Source organism: Ambystoma mexicanum, chromosome 6p (genome assembly GCF_040938575.1).
Source record: "Ambystoma mexicanum isolate Mex_15411 chromosome 6p, UKY_AmexF1_1, whole genome shotgun sequence".
In the NCBI taxonomy this organism is placed as follows: Eukaryota; Metazoa; Chordata; class Amphibia; order Caudata; family Ambystomatidae; genus Ambystoma; species Ambystoma mexicanum.
This window is the reverse complement of record NC_090935.1, coordinates 13218742-13244625: the sequence shown is the minus strand read 5'-3', so window position 1 is coordinate 13244625 and position 25884 is coordinate 13218742. Positions and strand designations below refer to the sequence as shown.

Below are 25884 nucleotides of genomic sequence, written 5' to 3'. Positions count from 1 at the left end.
TTCAAGGTGGATCGTAGGCCTCCAGAAATGCTGAGTTCCTCAGTGAGGTCAAGTCTGCACATGTCCTTACTTCTGGTGGATCGTAGGCCTCCAGAGATGCTGAGTTTCTCAGTGAGGTCAAGTTTACACATGTCCTTACTTCAGGTGGATCGTAGGCCTCCAGAGATGCTGAGTTTCTCAGTGAGGTCAGGTCTGCACATGTCCTTACTTCAGGTTGACCGTAGGCCTCCAGAGATGCTGAGTTTCTCAGTGAGATCAAGTCTGCACATGTCCTTACTTCAGGTGGATCGTAGACCTCCAGAGATGCTGAGTTTCTCAGTGAGATCAAGTCTGCACATGTCCTTACTTCTGGTGGATCGCAGGCTTCAGGAGATGCTGAGTTTCTCAATGAGGTCAAGTCTGCACATGTCCTTACTTCAAGGTGGATCGTAGGCCTCCAGAAATGCTGAGTTCCTCAGTGAGGTCAAGTCTGCACATGTCCTTACTTCTGGTGGATCGTAGGCCTCCAGAGATGCTGAGTTTCTCAGTGAGGTCAAGTTTACACATGTCCTTACTTCAGGTGGATCGTAGGCCTCCAGAGATGCTGAGTTTCTCAGTGAGGTCAAGTCTGCACATGTCCTTACTTCAGGTGGACCGTAGGCCTCCAGAGATGCTGAGTTTCTCAGTGAGATCAAGTCTGCACATGTCCTTACTTCAGGTGGATCGTAGACCTCCAGAGATGCTGAGTTTCTCAGTGAGATCAAGTCTGCACATGTCCTTACTTCAGGTGGATCGTAGACCTCCAGAGATGCTGAGTTTCTCAGTGAGGTCAAGTCTGCACACGTCCTTACTTCAGGTGGATTGTAGACCTCCAGAAATGCTGAGTTTCTCAGTGAGGTCAAGTCTGCACACGTCCTTACTTCTGGTGGATTGCAGGCCTCCAGAGATGCTGAGTTTCTCACTTAGGCCAAGTCTGCACATGTCCTTACTTCAGGTGGATCGTAGGCCTCTGGAGATGCTGAGTTTCTCAGTGAGGTCAAGTCTGCACATGTCCTTACTTCAGGTGGATCGCAGTCCTCCAGAGATGCTGAGTTTCTCAGTGAGGTCAAGTCTGCACATGTCCTTACTTCTGGTGGATCGCAGGCTTCAGGAGATGCTGAGTTTCTCAATGAGGTCAAGTCTGCACATGTCCTTACTTCAAGGTGGATCGTAGGCCTCCAGATATGCTGAGTTCCTCAGTGAGGTCAAGTCTGCACATGTCCTTACTTCTGGTGGATCGTAGGCCTCCAGAGATGCTGAGTTTCTCAGTGAGGTCAGGTCTGCACATGCCCTTACTTCAGGTGGATGGTACGCCTCCATAGATGCTGAGTTTCTCAGTGAGGTCAAGTCTGCACATGTCCTCACTTCAGGTGGATGGTAGGCCTCCAGAGATGCTGAGTTTCTCAGTGAGGCCAAGTCTGCACATGTCCTTACTTCAGGTGGATCGTAGGCCTCTGGAGATGCTGAGTTTCTCAGTGAGGTCAAGTCTGCACATGTCCTTACTTCAGGTGGATCGTAGACCTCCAGAGATGCTGGTTTCTCAGTGAGGTCAAGTCTGCACACGTCCTTACTTCAGGTGAATCGTAGACCTCCAGAGATGCTGAGTTTCTCAGTGAGGTCAAGTCTGCACACGTCCTTACTTCTGGTGGATTGCAGGCCTCCAGAGATGCTGAGTTTCTCAGTGATGTCAAGTCTGCACACGTCCTTACTTCTGGTGGATTGCAGGCCTCCAGAGATGCTGAGTTTCTCAGTGAGGTCAAGTCTGCACATGTCCTTACTTTTGGTGGATGGTACGCCTCCAGAGATGCTGAGTTTCTCAGTGAGGACAAGTCTGCACATGTCCTTACTTCAGGTGGATGGTAGGCCTCCAGAGATGCTGAGTTTCTCAGTGAGGCCAAGTCTGCACATGTCCTTACTTCAGGTGGACCGTAGGCCTCCAGAGATGCTGAGTTTCTCAGTGAGGTCAAGTCTGTACATGTCCTTACTTCTGGTGGATCGCAGGCTTCAGGAGATGCTGAGTTTCTCAGTGAGGTCAAGTCTGCACATGTCCTTACTTCAGGTGGATCGTAGACCTCCAGACATGCTGAGTTTCTCAGTGAGGTCAAGTCTGCACACGTCCTTACTTCAGGTGGATCGTAGACCTCCAGAAATGCTGAGTTTCTCAGTGAGGTCAAGTCTGCACACGTCCTTACTTCTGGTGGATTGCAGGCCTCCAGAGATGCTGAGTTTCTCAGTGAGGTCAAGCCTGCACACGTCCTTACTTCTGGTGGATTGCAGGCCTACAGAGATGCTGAGTTTCTCACTAAGGTCCAGTCTGCACATGTCCTTACTTCAGGTGGATGGTAGGCCTAGAGGGATGCTGAGTTTCTCAGTGAGGCCAAGTCTGCACATGTCCTTACTTCAGGTGGACCGTAGGCCTCCAGAGATGCTGAGTTTCTCAGTGAGGTCAAGTCTGCACATGTCCTTACTTCTGGTGGATCGCAGGCTTCAGGAGATGCTGAGTTTCTCAGTGAGGTCAAGTCTGCACATGTCCTTACTTCAGGTGGATCGTAGACCTCCAGAGATGCTGAGTTTCTCAGTGAGGTCAAGTCTGCACACGTCCTTACTTCAGGTGGATCGTAGACCTCCAGAAATGCTGAGTTTCTCAGTGAGGTCAAGTCTGCACACGTCCTTACTTCTGGTGGATTGCAGGCCTCCAGAGATGCTGAGTTTCTCAGTAAGGTCCAGTCTGCACATGTCCTTACTTCAGGTGGATGGTAGGCCTCCGGAGATGCTGAGTTTCTCAGTGAGGTCAAGTCTGCACATGTCCTTACTTCAGGTGGATCGTAGACCTCCAAAGATGCTGAGTTTCTCAGTGAGGTCAAGTCTGCACACGTCCTTACTTCAGGTGGATCGTAGACCTCCAGAAATGCTGAGTTTCTCAGTGAGGTCAAGTCTGCACACGTCCTTACTTCTGGTGGATTGCAGGCCTCCAGAGATGCTGAGTTTCTCAGTGAGGTCAAGTCTGCACACGTCCTTACTTCTGGTGGATTGCAGGCCTCCAGAGATGCTGAGTTTCTCACTTAGGCAAGTCTGCACATGTCCTTACTTCAGGTGGATCGTAGGCCTCTGGAGATGCTGAGTTTCTCAGTGAGGTCAAGTCTGCACATGTCCTTACTTCTGGTGGATCGCAGGCCTCTGGAGATGCTGAGTTCCTCAGTGAGGTCAGGTCTGCACATGCCCTTACTTCAGGTGGATGGTACGCCTCCATAGATGCTGAGTTTCTCAGTGAGGTCAAGTCTGCACATGCCCTCACTTCAGGTGGATGGTAGGCCTCCAGAGATGCTGAGTTTCTCAGTGAGGCCAAGTCTGCACATGTCCTTACTTCAGGTGGATCGTAGACCTCAGGAGATGCTGAGTTTCTCAGTGAGGTTAGGTCTGCACATGTCCTTACTTCTGGTGGATCGCAGGCCTCTGGAGATGCTGAGTTCCTCAGTGAGGTCAGGTCTGCACATGTCCTTACTTCAGGTGGATGGTAGGCCTAGAGGGATGCTGAGTTTCTCAGTGAGGCCAAGTCTGCACATGTCCTTACTTCAGGTGGACCGTAGGCCTCCAGAGATGCTGAGTTTCTCAGTGAGGTCAAGTCTGCACATGTCCTTACTTCTGGTGGATCGCAGGCTTCAGGAGATGCTGAGTTTCTCAGTGAGGTCAAGTCTGCACATGTCCTTACTTCAGGTGGATCGTAGACCTCCAGAGATGCTGAGTTTCTCAGTGAGGTCAAGTCTGCACACGTCCTTACTTCAGGTGGATCGTAGACCTCCAGAAATGCTGAGTTTCTCAGTGAGGTCAAGTCTGCACACGTCCTTACTTCTGGTGGATTGCAGGCCTCCAGAGATGCTGAGTTTCTCAGTGAGGTCAAGTCTGCACACATCCTTACTTCTGGTGGATTGCAGGCCTCCAGAGATGCTGAGTTTCTAAGTAAGGTCCAGTCTGCACATGTCCTTACTTCAGGTGGATGGTAGGCCTCCAGAGATGCTGAGTTTCTCATTGAGGTCAAGTCTGCACACGTCCTTACTTCAGGTGGATCGTAGACCTCCAGAAATGCTGAGTTTCTCAGTGAGGTCAAGTCTGCACACGTCCTTACTTCTGGTGGATTGCAGGCCTCCAGAGATGCTGAGTTTCTCAGTGAGGTCAAGTCTGCACACGTCCTTACTTCTGGTGGATTGCAGGCCTCCAGAGATGCTGAGTTTCTCACTTAGGCAAGTCTGCACATGTCCTTACTTCAGGTGGATCGTAGGCCTCTGGAGATGCTGAGTTTCTCAGTGAGGTCAAGTCTGCACATGTCCTTACTTCAGGTGGATCGCAGTCCTCCAGAGATGCTGAGTTTCTCAGTGAGGTCAAGTCTGCACATGTCCTTACTTCTGGTGGATCGCAGGCTTCAGGAGATGCTGAGTTTCTCAATGAGGTCAAGTCTGCACATGTCCTTACTTCAAGGTGGATCGTAGGCCTCCAGAAATGCTGAGTTCCTCAGTGAGGTCAAGTCTGCACATGTCCTTACTTCTGGTGGATCGTAGGCCTCCAGAGATGCTGAGTTTCTCAGTGAGGTCAAGTTTACACATGTCCTTACTTCAGGTGGATCGTAGGCCCCAGAGATGCTGAGTTTCTCAGTGAGGTCAGGTCTGCACATGTCCTTACTTCAGGTGGACCGTAGGCCTCCAGAGATGCTGAGTTTCTCAGTGAGATCAAGTCTGCACATGTCCTTACTTCAGGTGGATCGTAGACCTCCAGAGATGCTGAGTTTCTCAGTGAGATCAAGTCTGCACATGTCCTTACTTCAGGTGGATCGTAGACCTCCAGAGATGCTGAGTTTCTCAGTGAGGTCAAGTCTGCACACGTCCTTACTTCAGGTGGATCGTAGACCTCCAGAAATGCTGAGTTTCTCAGTGAGGTCAAGTCTGCACACGTCCTTACTTCTGGTGGATTGCAGGCCTCCAGAGATGCTGAGTTTCTCAGTGAGGTCAAGTCTGCACATGTCCTTACTTCTGGTGGATCGCAGGCTTCAGGAGATGCTGAGTTTCTCAATGAGGTCAAGTCTGCACATGTCCTTACTTCAAGGTGGATCGTAGGCCTCCAGAAATGCTGAGTTCCTCAGTGAGGTCAAGTCTGCACATGTCCTTACTTCTGGTGGATCGTAGGCCTCCAGAGATGCTGAGTTTCTCAGTGAGGTCAAGTTTGCACATGTCCTTACTTCAGGTGGATCGTAGGCCTCCAGAGATGCTGAGTTTCTCAGTGAGGTCAAGTCTGCACATGTCCTTACTTCAGGTGGACCGTAGGCCTCCAGAGATGCTGAGTTTCTCAGTGAGATCAAGTCTGCACATGTCCTTACTTCAGGTGGATCGTAGACCTCCAGAGATGCTGAGTTTCTCAGTGAGATCAAGTCTGCACATGTCCTTACTTCAGGTGGATCGTAGACCTCCAGAGATGCTGAGTTTCTCAGTGAGGTCAAGTCTGCACACGTCCTTACTTCAGGTGGATTGTAGACCTCCAGAAATGCTGAGTTTCTCAGTGAGGTCAAGTCTGCACACGTCCTTACTTCTGGTGGATTGCAGGCCTCCAGAGATGCTGAGTTTCTCAATGAGGTCAAGTCTGCACACGTCCTTACTTCTGGTGGATTGCAGGCCTCCAGAGATGCTGAGTTTCTCACTTAGGCCAAGTCTGCACATGTCCTTACTTCAGGTGGATCGTAGGCCTCTGGAGATGCTGAGTTTCTCAGTGAGGTCAAGTCTGCACATGTCCTTACTTCAGGTGGATCGCAGTCCTCCAGAGATGCTGAGTTTCTCAGTGAGGTCAAGTCTGCACATGTCCTTACTTCTGGTGGATCGCAGGCTTCAGGAGATGCTGAGTTTCTCAATGAGGTCAAGTCTGCACATGTCCTCACTTCAAGGTGGATCGTAGGCCTCCAGATATGCTGAGTTCCTCAGTGAGGTCAAGTCTGCACATGTCCTTACTTCTGGTGGATCGTAGGCCTCCAGAGATGCTGAGTTTCTCAGTGAGGTCAAGTCTATACATGTCCTTACTTCAGGTGGATCGTAGGCCTCCAGAGATGCTGAGTTTCTCAGTGAGGTCAAGTCTGCACATGTCCTTTCTTCTGGTGGATCGCAGGCCTCTGGAGATGCTGAGTTCCTCAGTGAGGTCAGGTCTGCACATGCCCTTACTTCAGGTGGATGGTACGCCTCCATAGATGCTGAGTTTCTCAGTGAGGTCAAGTCTGCACATGTCCTCACTTCAGGTGGATGGTAGGCCTCCAGAGATGCTGAGTTTCTCAGTGAGGCCAAGTCTGCACATGTCCTTACTTCAGGTGGATCGTAGGCCTCTGGAGATGCTGAGTTTCTCAGTGAGGTCAAGTCTGCACATGTCCTTACTTCAGGTGGATCGTAGACCTCCAGAGATGCTGGTTTCTCAGTGAGGTCAAGTCTGCACACGTCCTTACTTCAGGTGAATCGTAGACCTCCAGAGATGCTGAGTTTCTCAGTGAGGTCAAGTCTGCACACGTCCTTACTTCTGGTGGATTGCAGGCCTCCAGAGATGCTGAGTTTCTCAGTGATGTCAAGTCTGCACACGTCCTTACTTCTGGTGGATTGCAGGCCTCCAGAGATGCTGAGTTTCTCAGTGAGGTCAAGTCTGCACATGTCCTTACTTTTGGTGGATGGTACGCCTCCAGAGATGCTGAGTTTCTCAGTGAGGACAAGTCTGCACATGTCCTTACTTCAGGTGGATGGTAGGCCTCCAGAGATGCTGAGTTTCTCAGTGAGGCCAAGTCTGCACATGTCCTTACTTCAGGTGGACCGTAGGCCTCCAGAGATGCTGAGTTTCTCAGTGAGGTCAAGTCTGTACATGTCCTTACTTCTGGTGGATCGCAGGCTTCAGGAGATGCTGAGTTTCTCAGTGAGGTCAAGTCTGCACATGTCCTTACTTCAGGTGGATCGTAGACCTCCAGACATGCTGAGTTTCTCAGTGAGGTCAAGTCTGCACACGTCCTTACTTCAGGTGGATCGTAGACCTCCAGAAATGCTGAGTTTCTCAGTGAGGTCAAGTCTGCACACGTCCTTACTTCTGGTGGATTGCAGGCCTCCAGAGATGCTGAGTTTCTCAGTGAGGTCAAGTCTGCACACGTCCTTACTTCTGGTGGATTGCAGGCCTACAGAGATGCTGAGTTTCTCACTAAGGTCCAGTCTGCACATGTCCTTACTTCAGGTGGATGGTAGGCCTAGAGGGATGCTGAGTTTCTCAGTGAGGTCAAGTCTGCACATGCCCTCACTTCATGTGGATGGTAGGCCTCCAGAGATGCTGAGTTTCTCAGTGAGCCCAAGTCTGCACATGTCCTTACTTCAGGTGGATCGTAGACCTCAGGAGATGCTGAGTTTCTCAGTGAGGTCAGGTCTGCACATGTCCTTACTTCTGGTGGATCGCAGGCCTCTGGAGATGCTGAGTTCCTCAGTGAGGTCAGGTCTGCACATGTCCTTACTTCAGGTGGATGGTACGCCTCCATAGATGCTGAGTTTCTCAGTGAGGTCAAGTCTGCACATGTCCTCACTTCAGGTGGATGGTAGGCCTCCAGAGATGCTGAGTTTCTCAGTGAGGCCAAGTCTGCACATGTCCTTACTTCAGGTGGATCGTAAGCCTCCAGAGATGCTGAGTTTCTCATTGAGGGCAAGTCTGCACATGTCCTTACTTCAGGTGGATGGCAGGCCTCCAGAGATGCTGGGTTTCTCAGTGAGGTCAGGTCTGCACATGTCCTTACTTCGGGTGGATCGTAGGCCTCCAGAGATGCTGAGTTTCTCAGTGAGGTCAAGTCTGCACATGTCCTTACTTCGGGTGGATCGTAGGCCTCCAGAGATGCTGAGTTTCTCAGTGAGGGCAAGTTTGCACATGTCCTTACTTCAGGTGGATGGCAGGCCTCCAGAGATGCTGAGTTTCTCATTGAGGGCAAGTCTGCACATGTCCTTACTTCAGGTGGATGGCAGGCCTCCAGAGATGCTGGGTTTCTCAGTGAGGTCAAGTCTTCACATGTCCATACTTCTGGTGGATTGTAGGCCTCCAGAGATGCTGGGTTTCTCTGTGAGGTCGAGTCTGCACATGTCCTTACTTCAGGTGGATGGCAGGCCTCCAGAGATGCTGAGTTTCTCAGTGAGGTCGAGTCTGCACATGTCCTTACTTCTGGTGGATCGTAGGCCTCCAGAGATGATGAGTTTCTCAGTGAGGTCAGGTCTGCACATGTCCTTACTTCTGGTGGATCGTAGGCCTCCAGAGATGCTGAGTTTCTCAGTGAGGTCCAGTCTGCACACGTCCTTACTTCAGGTGGATCGTAGACCTCCAGAGATGCTGAGTTTCTCAGTGAGGTCAAGTCTGAACACGTCCTTACTTCAGGTGGATCACAGGCCTCCAGAGATGCTGAGTTTCTCAGTGAGGGCAAGTCTGCACATGTCCTTACTTCAGGTGGTTGGCAGGCCTCCAGAGATGCTGAGTTTCTCAGTGAGGTCAAGTCTGCACATGTCCTTACTTCAGGTGGATGGCAGGCCTCCAGAGATGCTGAGTTTCTCAGTGAGGTCAAGTCTGCACATGTCCTTACTTCAGGTGGATGGTACGCCTCCAGAGATGCTGAGTTTCTCAGTGAGGTCAAGTCTACACATGTCCTTTCTTCAGGTGGATGGCAGGCCTCCAGAGATGCTGAGTTTCTCAGTGAGGTCAAGTCTGCACATGTCCTTACTTCAGGTGGATGGTACGCCTCCAGAGATGCTGAGTTTCTCAGTGAGGTCAAGTCTACACATGTCCTTTCTTCAGGTGGATGGCAGGCCTCCAGAGATGCTGAGTTTCTCAGTGAGGTCAAGTCTGCACACGTCCTTACTTCTGGTGGATTGCAGGCCTACAGAGATGCTGAGTTTCTCACTAAGGTCCAGTCTGCACATGTCCTTACTTCAGGTGGATGGTAGGCCTCCGGAGATGCTGAGTTTCTCACTTAGCCCAAGTCTGCACATGTCCTTACTTCAGGTGGATCGTAGGCCTCTGGAGATGCTGAGTTTCTCAGTGAGGTCAAGTCTGCACATGTCCTTACTTCAGGTGGATCGCAGTCCTCCAGAGATGCTGAGTTTCTCAGTGAGGTCAAGTCTGCACATGTCCTTACTTCTGGTGGATCGCAGGCTTCAGGAGATGCTGAGTTTCTCAATGAGGTCAAGTCTGCACATGTCCTTACTTCAAGGTGGATCGTAGGCCTCCAGAAATGCTGAGTTTCTCAGTGAGGTCAAGTCTGCACATGTCCTTACTTCTGGTGGATCGTAGGCCTCCAGAGATGCTGAGTTTCTCAGTGAGGTCAAGTCTACACATGTCCTTACTTCAGGTGGATCGTAGGCCTCCAGAGATGCTGAGTTTCTCAGTGAGGTCAAGTCTGCACATGTCCTTACTTCTGGTGGATCGCAGGTCTCTGGAGATGCTGAGTTCCTCAGTGAGGTCAGGTCTGCACATGCCCTTACTTCAGGTGGATGGTACGCCTCCATAGATGCTGAGTTTCTCAGTGAGGTCAAGTCTGCACATGCCCTCACTTCAGGTGGATGGTAGGCCTCCAGAGATGCTGAGTTTCTCAGTGAGGCCAAGTCTGCACATGTCCTTACTTCAGGTGGATCGTAGACCTCAGGAGATGCTGAGTTTCTCAGTGAGGTCAGGTCTGCACATGTCCTTACTTCTGGTGGATCGCAGGCCTCTGGAGATGCTGAGTTCCTCAGTGAGGTCAGGTCTGCACATGTCCTTACTTCAGGTGGATGGTACGCCTCCAGAGATGCTGAGTTTCTCAGGGAGGCCAAGTCTGCACATGTCCTTACTTCAGGTGGATCGTAGGCCTCTGGAGATGCTGAGTTTCTCAGTGAGGTCAAGTCTGCACATTTCCTTACTTCAGGTGGATCGTAGACCTCCAGAGATGCTGGTTTCTCAGTGAGGTCAAGTCTGCACACGTCCTTACTTCAGGTGAATCGTAGACCTCCAGAGATGCTGAGTTTCTCAGTGAGGTCAAGTCTGCACACATCCTTACTTCTGGTGGATTGCAGGCCTCCAGAGATGCTGAGTTTCTCAGTGAGGTCAAGTCTGCACACGTCCTTACTTCTGGTGGATTGCTGGCCTCCAGAGATGCTGAGTTTCTCAGTGAGGTCAAGTCTGCACATGTCCTTACTTTTGGTGGATGGTACGCCTCCAGAGATGCTGAGTTTCTCAGTGAGGACAAGTCTGCACATGTCCTTACTTCAGGTGGATGGTAGGCCTAGAGGGATGCTGAGTTTCTCAGTGAGGCCAAGTCTGCACATGTCCTTACTTCAGGTGGACCGTAGGCCTCCAGAGATGCTGAGTTTCTCAGTGAGGTCAAGTCTGCACATGTCCTTACTTCTGGTGGATCGCAGGCTTCAGGAGATGCTGAGTTTCTCAGTGAGGTCAAGTCTGCACATGTCCTTACTTCAGGTGGATCGTAGACCTCCAGAGATGCTGAGTTTCTCAGTGAGGTCAAGTCTGCACACGTCCTTACTTCAGGTGGATCGTAGACCTCCAGAAATGCTGAGTTTCTCAGTGAGGTCAAGTCTGCACACGTCCTTACTTCTGGTGGATTGCAGGCCTCCAGAGATGCTGAGTTTCTCAGTGAGGTCAAGTCTGCACACGTCCTTACTTCTGGTGGATTGCAGGCCTCCAGAGATGCTGAGTTTCTCAGTAAGGTCCAGTCTGCACATGTCCTTACTTCAGGTGGATGGTAGGCCTCCAGAGATGCTGAGTTTCTCAGTGAGGTCAAGTCTGCACACGTCCTTACTTCAGGTGGATCGTAGACCTCCAGAAATGCTGAGTTTCTCAGTGAGGTCAAGTCTGCACACGTCCTTACTTCTGGTGGATTGCAGGCCTCCAGAGATGCTGAGTTTCTCAGTGAGGTCAAGTCTGCACACGTCCTTACTTCTGGTGGATTGCAGGCCTCCAGAGATGCTGAGTTTCTCACTTAGGCAAGTCTGCACATGTCCTTACTTCAGGTGGATCGTAGGCCTCTGGAGATGCTGAGTTTCTCAGTGAGGTCAAGTCTGCACATGTCCTTACTTCAGGTGGATCGCAGTCCTCCAGAGATGCTGAGTTTCTCAGTGAGGTCAAGTCTGCACATGTCCTTACTTCTGGTGGATCGCAGGATTCAGGAGATGCTGAGTTTCTCAATGAGGTCAAGTCTGCACATGTCCTTACTTCAAGGTGGATCGTAGGCCTCCAGAAATGCTGAGTTCCTCAGTGAGGTCAAGTCTGCACATGTCCTTACTTCTGGTGGATCGTAGGCCTCCAGAGATGCTGAGTTTCTCAGTGAGGTCAAGTTTACACATGTCCTTACTTCAGGTGGATCGTAGGCCTCCAGAGATGCTGAGTTTCTCAGTGAGATCAAGTCTGCACATGTCCTTACTTCAGGTGGATCGTAGACCTCCAGAGATGCTGAGTTTCTCAGTGAGATCAAGTCTGCACATGTCCTTACTTCAGGTGGATCGTAGACCTCCAGAGATGCTGAGTTTCTCAGTGAGGTCAAGTCTGCACACGTCCTTACTTCAGGTGGATCGTAGACCTCCAGAAATGCTGAGTTTCTCAGTGAGGTCAAGTCTGCACACGTCCTTACTTCTGGTGGATTGCAGGCCTCCAGAGATGCTGAGTTTCTCAGTGAGGTCAAGTCTGCACATGTCCTTACTTCTGGTGGATCGCAGGCTTCAGGAGATGCTGAGTTTCTCAATGAGGTCAAGTCTGCACATGTCCTTACTTCAAGGTGGATCGTAGGCCTCCAGAAATGCTGAGTTCCTCAGTGAGGTCAAGTCTGCACATGTCCTTACTTCTGGTGGATCGTAGGCCTCCAGAGATGCTGAGTTTCTCAGTGAGGTCAAGTTTACACATGTCCTTACTTCAGGTGGATCGTAGGCCTCCAGAGATGCTGAGTTTCTCAGTGAGGTCAAGTCTGCACATGTCCTTACTTCAGGTGGACCGTAGGCCTCCAGAGATGCTGAGTTTCTCAGTGAGATCAAGTCTGCACATGTCCTTACTTCAGGTGGATCGTAGACCTCCAGAGATGCTGAGTTTCTCAGTGAGATCAAGTCTGCACATGTCCTTACTTCAGGTGGATCGTAGACCTCCAGAGATGCTGAGTTTCTCAGTGAGGTCAAGTCTGCACACGTCCTTACTTCAGGTGGATTGTAGACCTCCAGAAATGCTGAGTTTCTCAGTGAGGTCAAGTCTGCACACGTCCTTACTTCTGGTGGATTGCAGGCCTCCAGAGATGCTGAGTTTCTCACTTAGGCCAAGTCTGCACATGTCCTTACTTCAGGTGGATCGTAGGCCTCTGGAGATGCTGAGTTTCTCAGTGAGGTCAAGTCTGCACATGTCCTTACTTCAGGTGGATCGCAGTCCTCCAGAGATGCTGAGTTTCTCAGTGAGGTCAAGTCTGCACATGTCCTTACTTCTGGTGGATCGCAGGCTTCAGGAGATGCTGAGTTTCTCAGTGAGGTCAAGTCTGCACATGTCCTTACTTCAAGGTGGATCGTAGGCCTCCAGATATGCTGAGTTCCTCAGTGAGGTCAAGTCTGCACATGTCCTTACTTCTGGTGGATCGTAGGCCTCCAGAGATGCTGAGTTTCTCAGTGAGGTCAGGTCTGCACATGCCCTTACTTCAGGTGGATGGTACGCCTCCATAGATGCTGAGTTTCTCAGTGAGGTCAAGTCTGCACATGTCCTCACTTCAGGTGGATGGTAGGCCTCCAGAGATGCTGAGTTTCTCAGTGAGGCCAAGTCTGCACATGTCCTTACTTCAGGTGGATCGTAGGCCTCTGGAGATGCTGAGTTTCTCAGTGAGGTCAAGTCTGCACATGTCCTTACTTCAGGTGGATCGTAGACCTCCAGAGATGCTGGTTTCTCAGTGAGGTCAAGTCTGCACACGTCCTTACTTCAGGTGAATCGTAGACCTCCAGAGATGCTGAGTTTCTCAGTGAGGTCAAGTCTGCACACGTCCTTACTTCTGGTGGATTGCAGGCCTCCAGAGATGCTGAGTTTCTCAGTGATGTCAAGTCTGCACACGTCCTTACTTCTGGTGGATTGCAGGCCTCCAGAGATGCTGAGTTTCTCAGTGAGGTCAAGTCTGCACATGTCCTTACTTTTGGTGGATGGTACGCCTCCAGAGATGCTGAGTTTCTCAGTGAGGACAAGTCTGCACATGTCCTTACTTCAGGTGGATGGTAGGCCTCCAGAGATGCTGAGTTTCTCAGTGAGGCCAAGTCTGCACATGTCCTTACTTCAGGTGGACCGTAGGCCTCCAGAGATGCTGAGTTTCTCAGTGAGGTCAAGTCTGTACATGTCCTTACTTCTGGTGGATCGCAGGCTTCAGGAGATGCTGAGTTTCTCAGTGAGGTCAAGTCTGCACATGTCCTTACTTCAGGTGGATCGTAGACCTCCAGACATGCTGAGTTTCTCAGTGAGGTCAAGTCTGCACACGTCCTTACTTCAGGTGGATCGTAGACCTCCAGAAATGCTGAGTTTCTCAGTGAGGTCAAGTCTGCACACGTCCTTACTTCTGGTGGATTGCAGGCCTCCAGAGATGCTGAGTTTCTCAGTGAGGTCAAGCCTGCACACGTCCTTACTTCTGGTGGATTGCAGGCCTACAGAGATGCTGAGTTTCTCACTAAGGTCCAGTCTGCACATGTCCTTACTTCAGGTGGATGGTAGGCCTAGAGGGATGCTGAGTTTCTCAGTGAGGCCAAGTCTGCACATGTCCTTACTTCAGGTGGACCGTAGGCCTCCAGAGATGCTGAGTTTCTCAGTGAGGTCAAGTCTGCACATGTCCTTACTTCTGGTGGATCGCAGGCTTCAGGAGATGCTGAGTTTCTCAGTGAGGTCAAGTCTGCACATGTCCTTACTTCAGGTGGATCGTAGACCTCCAGAGATGCTGAGTTTCTCAGTGAGGTCAAGTCTGCACACGTCCTTACTTCAGGTGGATCGTAGACCTCCAGAAATGCTGAGTTTCTCAGTGAGGTCAAGTCTGCACACGTCCTTACTTCTGGTGGATTGCAGGCCTCCAGAGATGCTGAGTTTCTCAGTGAGGTCAAGTCTGCACACGTCCTTACTTCTGGTGGATTGCAGGCCTCCAGAGATGCTGAGTTTCTCAGTAAGGTCCAGTCTGCACATGTCCTTACTTCAGGTGGATGGTAGGCCTCCGGAGATGCTGAGTTTCTCAGTGAGGTCAAGTCTGCACATGTCCTTACTTCAGGTGGATCGTAGACCTCCAAAGATGCTGAGTTTCTCAGTGAGGTCAAGTCTGCACACGTCCTTACTTCAGGTGGATCGTAGACCTCCAGAAATGCTGAGTTTCTCAGTGAGGTCAAGTCTGCACACGTCCTTACTTCTGGTGGATTGCAGGCCTCCAGAGATGCTGAGTTTCTCAGTGAGGTCAAGTCTGCACACGTCCTTACTTCTGGTGGATTGCAGGCCTCCAGAGATGCTGAGTTTCTCACTTAGGCAAGTCTGCACATGTCCTTACTTCAGGTGGATCGTAGGCCTCTGGAGATGCTGAGTTTCTCAGTGAGGTCAAGTCTGCACATGTCCTTACTTCTGGTGGATCGCAGGCCTCTGGAGATGCTGAGTTCCTCAGTGAGGTCAGGTCTGCACATGCCCTTACTTCAGGTGGATGGTACGCCTCCATAGATGCTGAGTTTCTCAGTGAGGTCAAGTCTGCACATGCCCTCACTTCAGGTGGATGGTAGGCCTCCAGAGATGCTGAGTTTCTCAGTGAGGCCATGTCTGCACATGTCCTTACTTCAGGTGGATCGTAGACCTCAGGAGATGCTGAGTTTCTCAGTGAGGTTAGGTCTGCACATGTCCTTACTTCTGGTGGATCGCAGGCCTCTGGAGATGCTGAGTTCCTCAGTGAGGTCAGGTCTGCACATGTCCTTACTTCAGGTGGATGGTACGCCTCCATAGATGCTGAGTTTCTCAGTGAGGTCAAGTCTGCACATGTCCTCACTTCAGGTGGATGGTAGGCCTCCAGAGATGCTGAGTTTCTCAGTGAGGCCAAGTCTGCACATGTCCTTACTTCAGGTGGATCGTAAGCCTCCAGAGATGCTGAGTTTCTCATTGAGGGCAAGTCTGCACATGTCCTTACTTCAGGTGGATGACAGGCCTCCAGAGATGCTGGGTTTCTCAGTGAGGTCAGGTCTGCACATGTCCTTACTTCGGGTGGATCGTAGGCCTCCAGAGATGCTGAGTTTCTCAGTGAGGTCAAGTCTGCACATGTCCTTACTTCGGGTGGATCGTAGGCCTCCAGAGATGCTGAGTTTCTCAGTGAGGGCAAGTTTGCACATGTCCTTACTTCAGGTGGATGGCAGGCCTCCAGAGATGCTGAGTTTCTCATTGAGGGCAAGTCTGCACATGTCCTTACTTCAGGTGGATGGCAGGCCTCCAGAGATGCTGGGTTTCTCAGTGAGGTCAAGTCTTCACATGTCCATACTTCTGGTGGATTGTAGGCCTCCAGAGATGCTGGGTTTCTCTGTGAGGTCGAGTCTGCACATGTCCTTAGTTCAGGTGGATGGCAGGCCTCCAGAGATGCTGAGTTTCTCAGTGAGGTCGAGTCTGCACATGTCCTTACTTCTGGTGGATAGTAGGCCTCCAGAGATGATGAGTTTCTCAGTGAGGTCAGGTCTGCACATGTCCTTACTTCTGGTGGATCGTAGGCCTCCAGAGATGCTGAGTTTCTCAGTGAGGTCCAGTCTGCACACGTCCTTACTTCAGGTGGATCGTAGACCTCCAGAGATGCTGAGTTTCTCAGTGAGGTCAAGTCTGAACACGTCCTTACTTCAGGTGGATCGCAGGCCTCCAGAGATGCTGAGTTTCTCAGTGAGGGCAAGTCTGCACATGTCCTTACTTCAGGTGGTTGGCAGGCCTCCAGAGATGCTGAGTTTCTCAGTGAGGTCAAGTCTGCACATGTCCTTACTTCAGGTGGATGGCAGGCCTCCAGAGATGCTGAGTTTCTCAGTGAGGTCAAGTCTGCACATGTCCTTACTTCAGGTGGATGGTACGCCTCCAGAGATGCTGAGTTTCTCAGTGAGGTCAAGTCTACACATGTCCTTTCTTCAGGTGGATGGTAGGCCTCCAGAGATGCTGAGTTTCTCAGTGAGGTCAAGTCTGAACATGTCCTTACTTCTGGTGGATCGTAGACCTCCAGAGATGCTGAGTTTCTCAGTGAAGTCAAGTCTGCACATGTCCTTACTTCGGGTGGATCGTAGGCCTCCAGAGATGCTGAGTTTCTCAGTGAGGTCAAGTCTGCACATGTCCTTACTTCGGGTGGATCGTAGGCCTCCAGAGATGCTGAGTTTCTCAGTGAAGGCAAGTCTGCACATGTCCTTACTTCAGGTGGATGGCAGGCCTCCAGAGATGCTGAGTTTCTCAGTGAGGTCAAGTCTTCACATGTCCATACTTCTGGTGGATTGTAGGCCTCCAGAGATGCTGGGTTTCTCTGTGAGGTCAAGTCTGCACATGTCCTTACTTCAGGTGGATGGCAGGCCTCCAGAGATGCTGAGTTTCTCAGTGAGGGCAAGTCTGCACATGTCCTTACTTCAGGAGGATGGCAGGCCTCCAGAGATGCTGAGTTTCTCAGTGAGGTCAAGTCTGCACATGTCCTTACTTCAGGTGGATGGCAGGCCTCCAGAGATGCTGAGTTTCTCAGTGAGGTCAAGTCTGCACATGTCCTTACTTCAGGTGGATGGTACACCTCCAGAGATGCTGAGTTTCTCAGTGAGGTCAAGTCTACACATGTCCTTACTTCAGGTGGATGGCAGGCCTCCAGAGATGCTGAGTTTCTCAGTGAGGTCAAGTCTACACATGTCCTTACTTCAGGTGGATGGCAGGCCTCCAGAGATGCTGAGTTTCTCAGTGAGGTCAAGTCTGAACATGTCCTTACTTCTGGCAGATCGTAGACCTCCAGAGATGCTGAGTTGCTCAGTGAGGTCAAGTCTGCACATGTCCTTACTTCGGGTATATCGTAGGCCTCCAGAGATGCTGAGTTTCTCAGTGAGGTCAAGTCTGCACATGTCCTTACTTCTGGTGGATCGCAGGCCTCAGGAGATGCTGAGTTTCTCAGTGAGGTCAAGTCTGCACATGTCCTTACTTCTGGTGGATCGCAGGCCTCTGGAGATGCTGAGTTCCTCAGTGAGGTCAGGTCTGCACATGTCCTTACTTCAGGTGGATGGTACGCCTCCATAGATGCTGAGTTTCTCAGTGAGGTCAAGTCTGCACATGTCCTCACTTCAGGTGGATGGTAGGCCTCCAGAGATGCTGAGTTTCTCAGTGAGGCCAAGTCTGCACATGTCCTTACTTCAGGTGGATCGTAGGCCTCTGGAGATGCTGAGTTTCTCAGTGAGGTCAAGTCTGCACATGTCCTTACTTCAGGTGGATCGTAGACCTCCAGAGATGCTGAGTTTCTCAGTGAGGTCAAGTCTGAACACGTCCTTACTTCAGGTGGATGGCAGGCCTCCAGAGATGCTGAGTTTCTCAGTGAGGGCAAGTCTGCACATGTCCTTACTTCAGGTGGATGGCAGGCCTCCAGAGATGCTGATTTTCTCAGTGAGGTCAAGTCTGCACAAGTCCTTACTTCTGGTGGATTGCAGGCCTCCAGAGATGCTGAGTTTCTCAGTGAGGTCAAGTCTGCACACGTCCTTACTTCTGGTGGATTGCAGGCCTCCAGAGATGCTGAGTTTCTCACTTAGGCAAGTCTGCACATGTCCTTACTTCAGGTGGATCGTAGGCCTCTGGAGATGCTGAGTTTCTCAGTGAGGTCAAGTCTGCACATGTCCTTACTTCTGGTGGATCGCAGGCCTCTGGAGATGCTGAGTTCCTCAGTGAGGTCAGGTCTGCACATGCCCTTACTTCAGGTGGATGGTACGCCTCCATAGATGCTGAGTTTCTCAGTGAGGTCAAGTCTGCACATGCCCTCACTTCAGGTGGATGGTAGGCCTCCAGAGATGCTGAGTTTCTCAGTGAGGCCAAGTCTGCACATGTCCTTACTTCAGGTGGATCGTAGACCTCAGGAGATGCTGAGTTTCTCAGTGAGGTCAGGTCTGCACATGTCCTTACTTCTGGTGGATCGTAGGCCTCTGGAGATGCTGAGTTCCTCAGTGAGGTCAGGTCTGCACATGTCCTTACTTCAGGTGGATGGTACGCCTCCATAGATGCTGAGTTTCTCAGTGAGGTCAAGTCTGCACATGTCCTCACTTCAGGTGGATGGTAGGCCTCCAGAGATGCTGAGTTTCTCAGTGAGGCCAAGTCTGCACATGTCCTTACTTCAGGTGGATCGTAAGCCTCCAGAGATGCTGAGTTTCTCATTGAGGGCAAGTCTGCACATGTCCTTACTTCAGGTGGATGGCAGGCCTCCAGAGATGCTGGGTTTCTCAGTGAGGTCAGGTCTGCACATGTCCTTACTTCGGGTGGATCGTAGGCCTCCAGAATTGCTGAGTTTCTCAGTGAGGTCAAGTCTGCACATGTCCTTACTTCGGGTGGATCGTAGGCCTCCAGAGATGCTGAGTTTCTCAGTGAGGGCAAGTTTGCACATGTCCTTACTTCAGGTGGATGGCAGGCCTCCAGAGATGCTGAGTTTCTCATTGAGGGCAAGTCTGCACATGTCCTTACTTCAGGTGGATGGCAGGCCTCCAGAGATGCTGGGTTTCTCAGTGAGGTCAAGTCTTCACATGTCCATACTTCTGGTGGATTGTAGGCCTCCAGAGATGCTGGGTTTCTCTGTGAGGTCGAGTCTGCACATGTCCTTACTTCAGGTGGATGGCAGGCCTCCAGAGATGCTGAGTTTCTCAGTGAGGTCGAGTCTGCACATGTCCTTACTTCTGGTGGATCGTAGGCCTCCAGAGATGATGAGTTTCTCAGTGAGGTCAGGTCTGCACATGTCCTTACTTCTGGTGGATCGTAGGCCTCCAGAGATGCTGAGTTTCTCAGTGAGGTCCAGTCTGCACACGTCCTTACTTCAGGTGGATCGTAGACCTCCAGAGATGCTGAGTTTCTCAGTGAGGTCAAGTCTGAACACGTCCTTACTTCAGGTGGATCGCAGGCCTCCAGAGATGCTGAGTTTCTCAGTGAGGGCAAGTCTGCACATGTCCTTACTTCAGGTGGTTGGCAGGCCTCCAGAGATGCTGAGTTTCTCAGTGAGGTCAAGTCTGCACATGTCCTTACTTCAGGTGGATGGCAGGCCTCCAGAGATGCTGAGTTTCTCAGTGAGGTCAAGTCTGCACATGTCCTTACTTCAGGTGGATGGTACGCCTCCAGAGATGCTGAGTTTCTCAGTGAGGTCAAGTCTACACATGTCCTTTCTTCAGGTGGATGGCAGGCCTCCAGAGATGCTGAGTTTCTCAGTGAGGTCAAGTCTGAACATGTCCTTACTTCTGGTGGATCGTAGACCTCCAGAGATGCTGAGTTTCTCAGTGAAGTCAAGTCTGCACATGTCCTTACTTCGGGTGGATCGTAGGCCTCCAGAGATGCTGAGTTTCTCAGTGAGGTCAAGTCTGCACATGTCCTTACTTCGGGTGGATCGTAGGCCTCCAGAGATGCTGAGTTTCTCAGTGAAGGCAAGTCTGCACATGTCCTTACTTCAGGTGGATGGCAGGCCTCCAGAGATGCTGAGTTTCTCAGTGAGGTCAAGTCTTCACATGTCCATACTTCTGGTGGATTGTAGGCCTCCAGAGATGCTGGGTTTCTCTGTGAGGTCAAGTCTGCACATGTCCTTACTTCAGGTGGATGGCAGGCCTCCAGAGATGCTGAGTTTCTCAGTGAGGGCAAGTCTGCACATGTCCTTACTTCAGGAGGATGGCAGGCCTCCAGAGATGCTGAGTTTCTCAGTGAGGTCAAGTCTGCACATGTCCTTACTTCAGGTGGATGGCAGGCCTCCAGAGATGCTGAGTTTCTCAGTGAGGTCAAGTCTGCACATGTCCTTACTTCAGGTGGATGGTACACCTCCAGAGATGCTGAGTTTCTCAGTGAGGTCAAGTCTACACATGTCCTTACTTCAGGTGGATGGCAGGCCTCCAGAGATGCTGAGTTTCTCAGTGAGGTCAAGTCTACACATGTCCTTACTTCAGGTGGATGGCAGGCCTCCAGAGATGCTGAGTTTCTCATTGAGGTCAAGTCTGAACATGTCCTTACTTCTGGCAGATCGTAGACCTCCAGAGATGCTGAGTTGCTCAGTGAGGTCAAGTCTGCACATGTCCTTACTTCGGGTATATCGTAGGCCTCCAGAGATGCTGAGTTTCTCAGTGAGGTCAAGTCTGCACATGTCCTTACTTCTGGTGGATCGCAGGCCTCAGGAGATGCTGAGTTTCTCAGTGAGGTCAAGTCTGCACATGTCCTTACTTCTGGTGGATCGCAGGCCTCTGGAGATGCTGAGTTCCTCAGTGAGGTCAGGTCTGCACATATCCTTACTTCAGGTGGATGGTACGCCTCCATAGATGCTGAGTTTCTCAGTGAGGTCAAGTCTGCACATGTCCTCACTTCAGGTGGATGGTAGGCCTCCAGAGATGATGAGTTTCTCAGTGAGGCCAAGTCTGCACATGTCCTTACTTCAGGTGGATCGTAGGCCTCTGGAGATGCTGAGTTTCTCAGTGAGGTCAAGTCTGCACATGTCCTTACTTCAGGTGGATCGTAGACCTCCAGAGATGCTGAGTTTCTCAGTGAGGTCAAGTCTGAACACGTCCTTACTTCAGGTGGATGGCAGGCCTCCAGAGATGCTGAGTTTCTCAGTGAGGGCAAGTCTGCACATGTCCTTACTTCAGGTGGATGGCAGGCCTCCAGAGATGCTGAGTTTCTCAGTGAGGTCAAGTCTGCACATGTCCTTACTTCAGGTGAATGGCAGGCCTCCAGAGATGCTGAGTTTCTCAGTGAGGTCAAGTCTGCACATGTCCTTACTTCAGGTGGATGGTACGCCTCCAGAGATGCTGAGTATCTTAGTGAGGTCAAGTCTACACATGTCCTTTCTTCAGGTGGATGGCAGGCCTCCAGAGATGCTGAGTTTCTCAGTGAGGTCAAGTCTGAACATGTCCTTACTTTTGGTGGATCGTAGACCTCCAGAGATGCTGAGTTTCTCAGTGAGGTCAAGTCTGCACATGTCCTTACTTCGGGTGGATCGTAGGCCTCCAGAGATGCTGAGTTTCTCAGTGAGGTCAAGTCTGCACATGTCCTTACTTCGGGTGGATCGTAGGCCTCCAGAGATGCTGAGTTTCTCAGTGAGGGCAAGTTTGCACATGTCCTTACTTCAGGTGGATGGCAGGCCTCCAGAGATGCTGAGTTTCTCAGTGAGGTCAAGTCTTCACATGTCCATACTTCTGGTGGATTGTAGGCCTCCAGAGATGCTGGGTTTCTCTGTGAGGTCAAGTCTTCACATGTCCTTACTTCAGGTGGATGGCAGGCCTCCAGAGATGCTGAGTTTCTCAGTGAGGGCAAGTCTGCACATGTCCTTTCTTCAGGAGGATGGCAGGCCTCCAGAGATGTTGAGTTTCTCAGTGAGGTCAAGTCTGCACACGTCCTTACTTCAGGTGGATGGCAGGCCTCCAGAGATGCTGAGTTTCTCAGTGAGGTCAAGTCTGCACATGACCTTACTTCAGGTGGATGGTACGCCTCCAGAGATGCTGAGTTTCTCAGTGAGGTCAAGTCTACACATGTCCTTACTTCAGGTGGATGGCAGGCCTCCAGAGATGCTGAGTTTCTCAGTGAGGTCAAGTCTGCACATGTACTTACTTCAGGTGGATCGTAGGCCTCCAGAGATGCTGAGTTTCTCAGTGAGGCCAAGTCTGCACATGTCCTTACTTCAGGTGGATCGTAGGCCTCTGGAGATGCTGAGTTTCTCAGTGAGGTCAAGTCTGCACCTGTCCTTACTTCAGGTGGATCGTAGACCTCCAGAGATGCTGAGTTTCTCAGTGAGGTCAAGTCTGCACACGTCCTTACTTCTGGTGGATTGCAGGCCTCCAGAGATGCTGAGTTTCTCAGTGAGGCCAAGTCTGCACATGTCCTTACTTCAGGTGGACCGTAGGCCTCCAGAGATGCTGAGTTTCTCAGTGAGATCAAGTCTGCACATGTCCTTACTTCAGGTGGATCGTAGACCTCCAGAGATGCTGAGTTTCTCAGTGAGGGCAAGTCTGCACATGTCCTTTCTTCAGGAGGATGGCAGGCCTCCAGAGATGCTGAGTTTCTCAGTGAGGTCAAGTCTGCACATGTCCTTACTTCAGGTGGATGGCAGGCCTCCAGAGATGCTGAGTTTCTCAGTGAGGTCAAGTCTGCACATGTCCTTACTTCAGGTGGATGGTACGCCTCCAGAGATGCTGAGTTTCTCAGTGAGGGCAAGTCTGCACATGTCCTTTCTTCAGGAGGATGGCAGGCCTCCAGAGATGCTGAGTTTCTCAGTGAGGTCAAGTCTGCACATGTCCTTACTTCAGGTGGATGGCAGGCCTCCAGAGATGCTGAGTTTCTCAGTGAGGTCAAGTCTGCACATGTCCTTACTTCAGGTGGATGGTACGCCTCCAGAGATGCTGAGTTTCTCAGTGAGGTCAAGTCTACACATGTCTTTACTTCAGGTGGATGGCAGGCCTCCAGAGATGCTGAGTTTCTCAGTGAGGTCAAGTCTGAACATGTCCTTACTTCTGGCGGATCGTAGACCTCCAGAGATGCTGAGTTTCTCAGTGAGGTGAAGTCTGCACATGTCCTTACTTCGGGTATATCGTAGGCCTCCAGAGATGCTGAGTTTCTCAGTGAGGTCAAGTCTGCACATGTCCTTACTTCTGGTGGATCGCAGGCCTCAGGAGATGCTGAGTTTCTCAGTGAGGTCAAGTCTGCACATGTCCTTACTTCTGGTGGATCGCAGGCCTCTGGAGATGCTGAGTTTCTCAGTGAGGTCAAGTCTGCACCTGTCCTTACTTCAGGTGGATGGTACGCCTCCATAGATGCTGAGTTTCTCAGTGAGGTCAAGTCTGCACATGTCCTTACTTCTGGTGGATCGTAGGCCTCCAGAGATGCTGAGTTTCTCAGTGAGGTCGAGTCTGCACATGTCCTTACTTCTGGTGGATCGCAGGCCTCCAGAGATGCTGAGTTTCTCAGTGAGGTCAAGTCTGCACATGTCCTTACTTCTGGTGGATCGCAGGCCTCTGGAGATGCTGAGTTTCTCAGTGAGGTCAGGTCTGCACATGTCCTTACCTCAGGTGGATGGTACGCCTCCATAGATGCTGAGTTTCTCAGTGAGGTCAAGTCTGCACATGTCCTCACTTCAGGTGGATGGTAGGCCTCCAGAGATGCTGAGTTTCTCAGTGAGGTCAAGTCTGAACATGTCCTTACTTCTGGTGGATCGTAGGCCTCCAGAGATGCTGAGTTTCTCAGTGAGGTCGGGTCTGCACATGTCCTTACTTCTGGTGGATCGCAGGCCTCAGGAGATGCTGAGTTTCTCAGTGAGGTCAAGTCTGCACATGTCCTTACTTCTGGTGGATCGCAGGCCTCTGGAGATGCTCAGTTTCTCAGTGAGGTCAGGTCTGCACATGTCCTTACCTCAGGTGGATGGTACGCCTCCATAGATGCTGAGTTTCTCAGTGAGGTCAAGTCTGCACATGTCCTCACTTCAGGTGGATGGTAGGCCTCCAGAGATGCTGAGTTTCTCAGTGAGGCCAAGTCTGCACATGTCCTTACTTCAGGTGGATCGTAGGCCTCTGGAGATGCTGAGTTTCTCAGTGAGGTCAAGTCTGCACCTGTCCTTACTTCAGGTGGACCGTAGACCTCCAGAGATGCTGGTTTCTCAGTGAGGTCAAGTCTGCACACGTCCTTACTTCAGGTGAATCGTAGACCTCCAGAGATGCTGAGTTTCTCAGTGAGGTCAAGTCTGCACACGTCCTTACTTCTGGTGGATTGCAGGCCTCCAGAGATGCTGAGTTTCTCAGTGAGGCCAAGTCTGCACATGTCCTTACTTCAGGTGGACCCTAGGCCTCCAGAGATGCTGAGTTTCTCAGTGAGATCAAGTCTGCACATGTCCTTACTTCAGGTGGATCGTAGACCTCCAGAGATGCTGAGTTTCTCAGTGAGGTCAAGTCTGCACACGTCCTTACTTCAGGTGGATCGTAGACCTCCATCAATGCTGAGTTTCTCAGTGAGGTCAAGTCTGCACACGTCCTTACTTCTGGTGGATTGCAGGCCTCCAGAGATGCTGAGTTTATCAGTGAGGTCAAGTCTGCACACGTCCTTACTTCTGGTGGATTGCAGGCCTCCAGAGATGCTGAGTTTCTCAGTGAGGTCAAGTCTGCACACGTCCTTACTTCTGGTGGATTGCAGGCCTCCAGAGATGCTGAGTTTCTCAGTAAGGTCCAGTCTGCACATGTCCTTACTTCAGGTGGATGGTAGGCCTCCGGAGATGCTGAGTTTCTCACTTAGGCCAAGTCTGCACATGTCCTTACTTCAGGTGGATCGTAGACCTCAGGAGATGCTGAGTTTCTCAGTGAGGTCAGGTCTGCACATGTCCTTACTTCTGGTGGATCGCAGGCCTCTGGAGATGCTGAGTTCCTCAGTGAGGTCAGGTCTGCACATGTCCTTACTTCAGGTGGATGGTACGCCTCCAGAGATGCTGAGTTTCTCAGTGAGGCCAAGTCTGCACATGTCCTTACTTCAGGTGGATCGTAGGCCTCTGGAGATGCTGAGTTTCTCAGTGAGGTCAAGTCTGCACATTTCCTTACTTCAGGTGGATCGTAGACCTCCAGAGATGCTGGTTTCTCAGTGAGGTCAAGTCTGCACACGTCCTTACTTCAGGTGAATCGTAGACCTCCAGAGATGCTGAGTTTCTCAGTGAGGTCAAGTCTGCACACATCCTTACTTCTGGTGGATTGCAGGCCTCCAGAGATGCTGAGTTTCTCAGTGAGGTCAAGTCTGCACATGTCCTTACTTTTGGTGGATGGTACGCCTCCAGAGATGCTGAGTTTCTCAGTGAGGACAAGTCTGCACATGTCCTTACTTCAGGTGGATGGTAGGCCTAGAGGGATGCTGAGTTTCTCAGTGAGGCCAAGTCTGCACATGTCCTTACTTCAGGTGGACCGTAGGCCTCCAGAGATGCTGAGTTTCTCAGTGAGGTCAAGTCTGCACATGTCCTTACTTCTGGTGGATCGCAGGCTTCAGGAGATGCTGAGTTTCTCAGTGAGGTCAAGTCTGCACATGTCCTTACTTCAGGTGGATCGTAGACCTCCAGAGATGCTGAGTTTCTCAGTGAGGTCAAGTCTGCACACGTCCTTACTTCAGGTGGATCGTAGACCTCCAGAAATGCTAAGTTTCTCAGTGAGGTCAAGTCTGCACACGTCCTTACTTCTGGTGGATTGCAGGCCTCCAGAGATGCTGAGTTTCTCACTGAGGTCAAGTCTGCACACGTCCTTACTTCTGGTGGATTGCAGGCCTCCAGAGATGCTGAGTTTCTCAGTAAGGTCCAGTCTGCACATGTCCTTACTTCAGGTGGATGGTAGGCCTCCAGAGATGCTGAGTTTCTCAGTGAGGTCACGTCTGCACACGTCCTTACTTCAGGTGGATCGTAGACCTCCAGAAATGCTGAGTTTCTCAGTGAGGTCAAGTCTGCACACGTCCTTACTTCTGGTGGATTGCAGGCCTCCAGAGATGCTGAGTTTCTCAGTGAGGTCAAGTCTGCACACGTCCTTACTTCTGGTGGATTGCAGGCCTCCAGAGATGCTGAGTTTCTCACTTAGGCAAGTCTGCACATGTCCTTACTTCAGGTGGATCGTAGGCCTCTGGAGATGCTGAGTTTCTCAGTGAGGTCAAGTCTGCACATGTCCTTACTTCAGGTGGATC

At 51.0% G+C, this 25884-nt stretch overlaps 1 protein-coding gene across 1 annotated transcript in view; it reads left to right on the top strand.

The window, feature by feature from the left end:
- CARD8 (caspase recruitment domain family member 8) overlaps positions 1-25884 on the top strand; it is a 917106-nt gene that overhangs the window by 763840 nt on the left and 127382 nt on the right. The gene's annotated exons all lie outside the window — the stretch shown is intronic.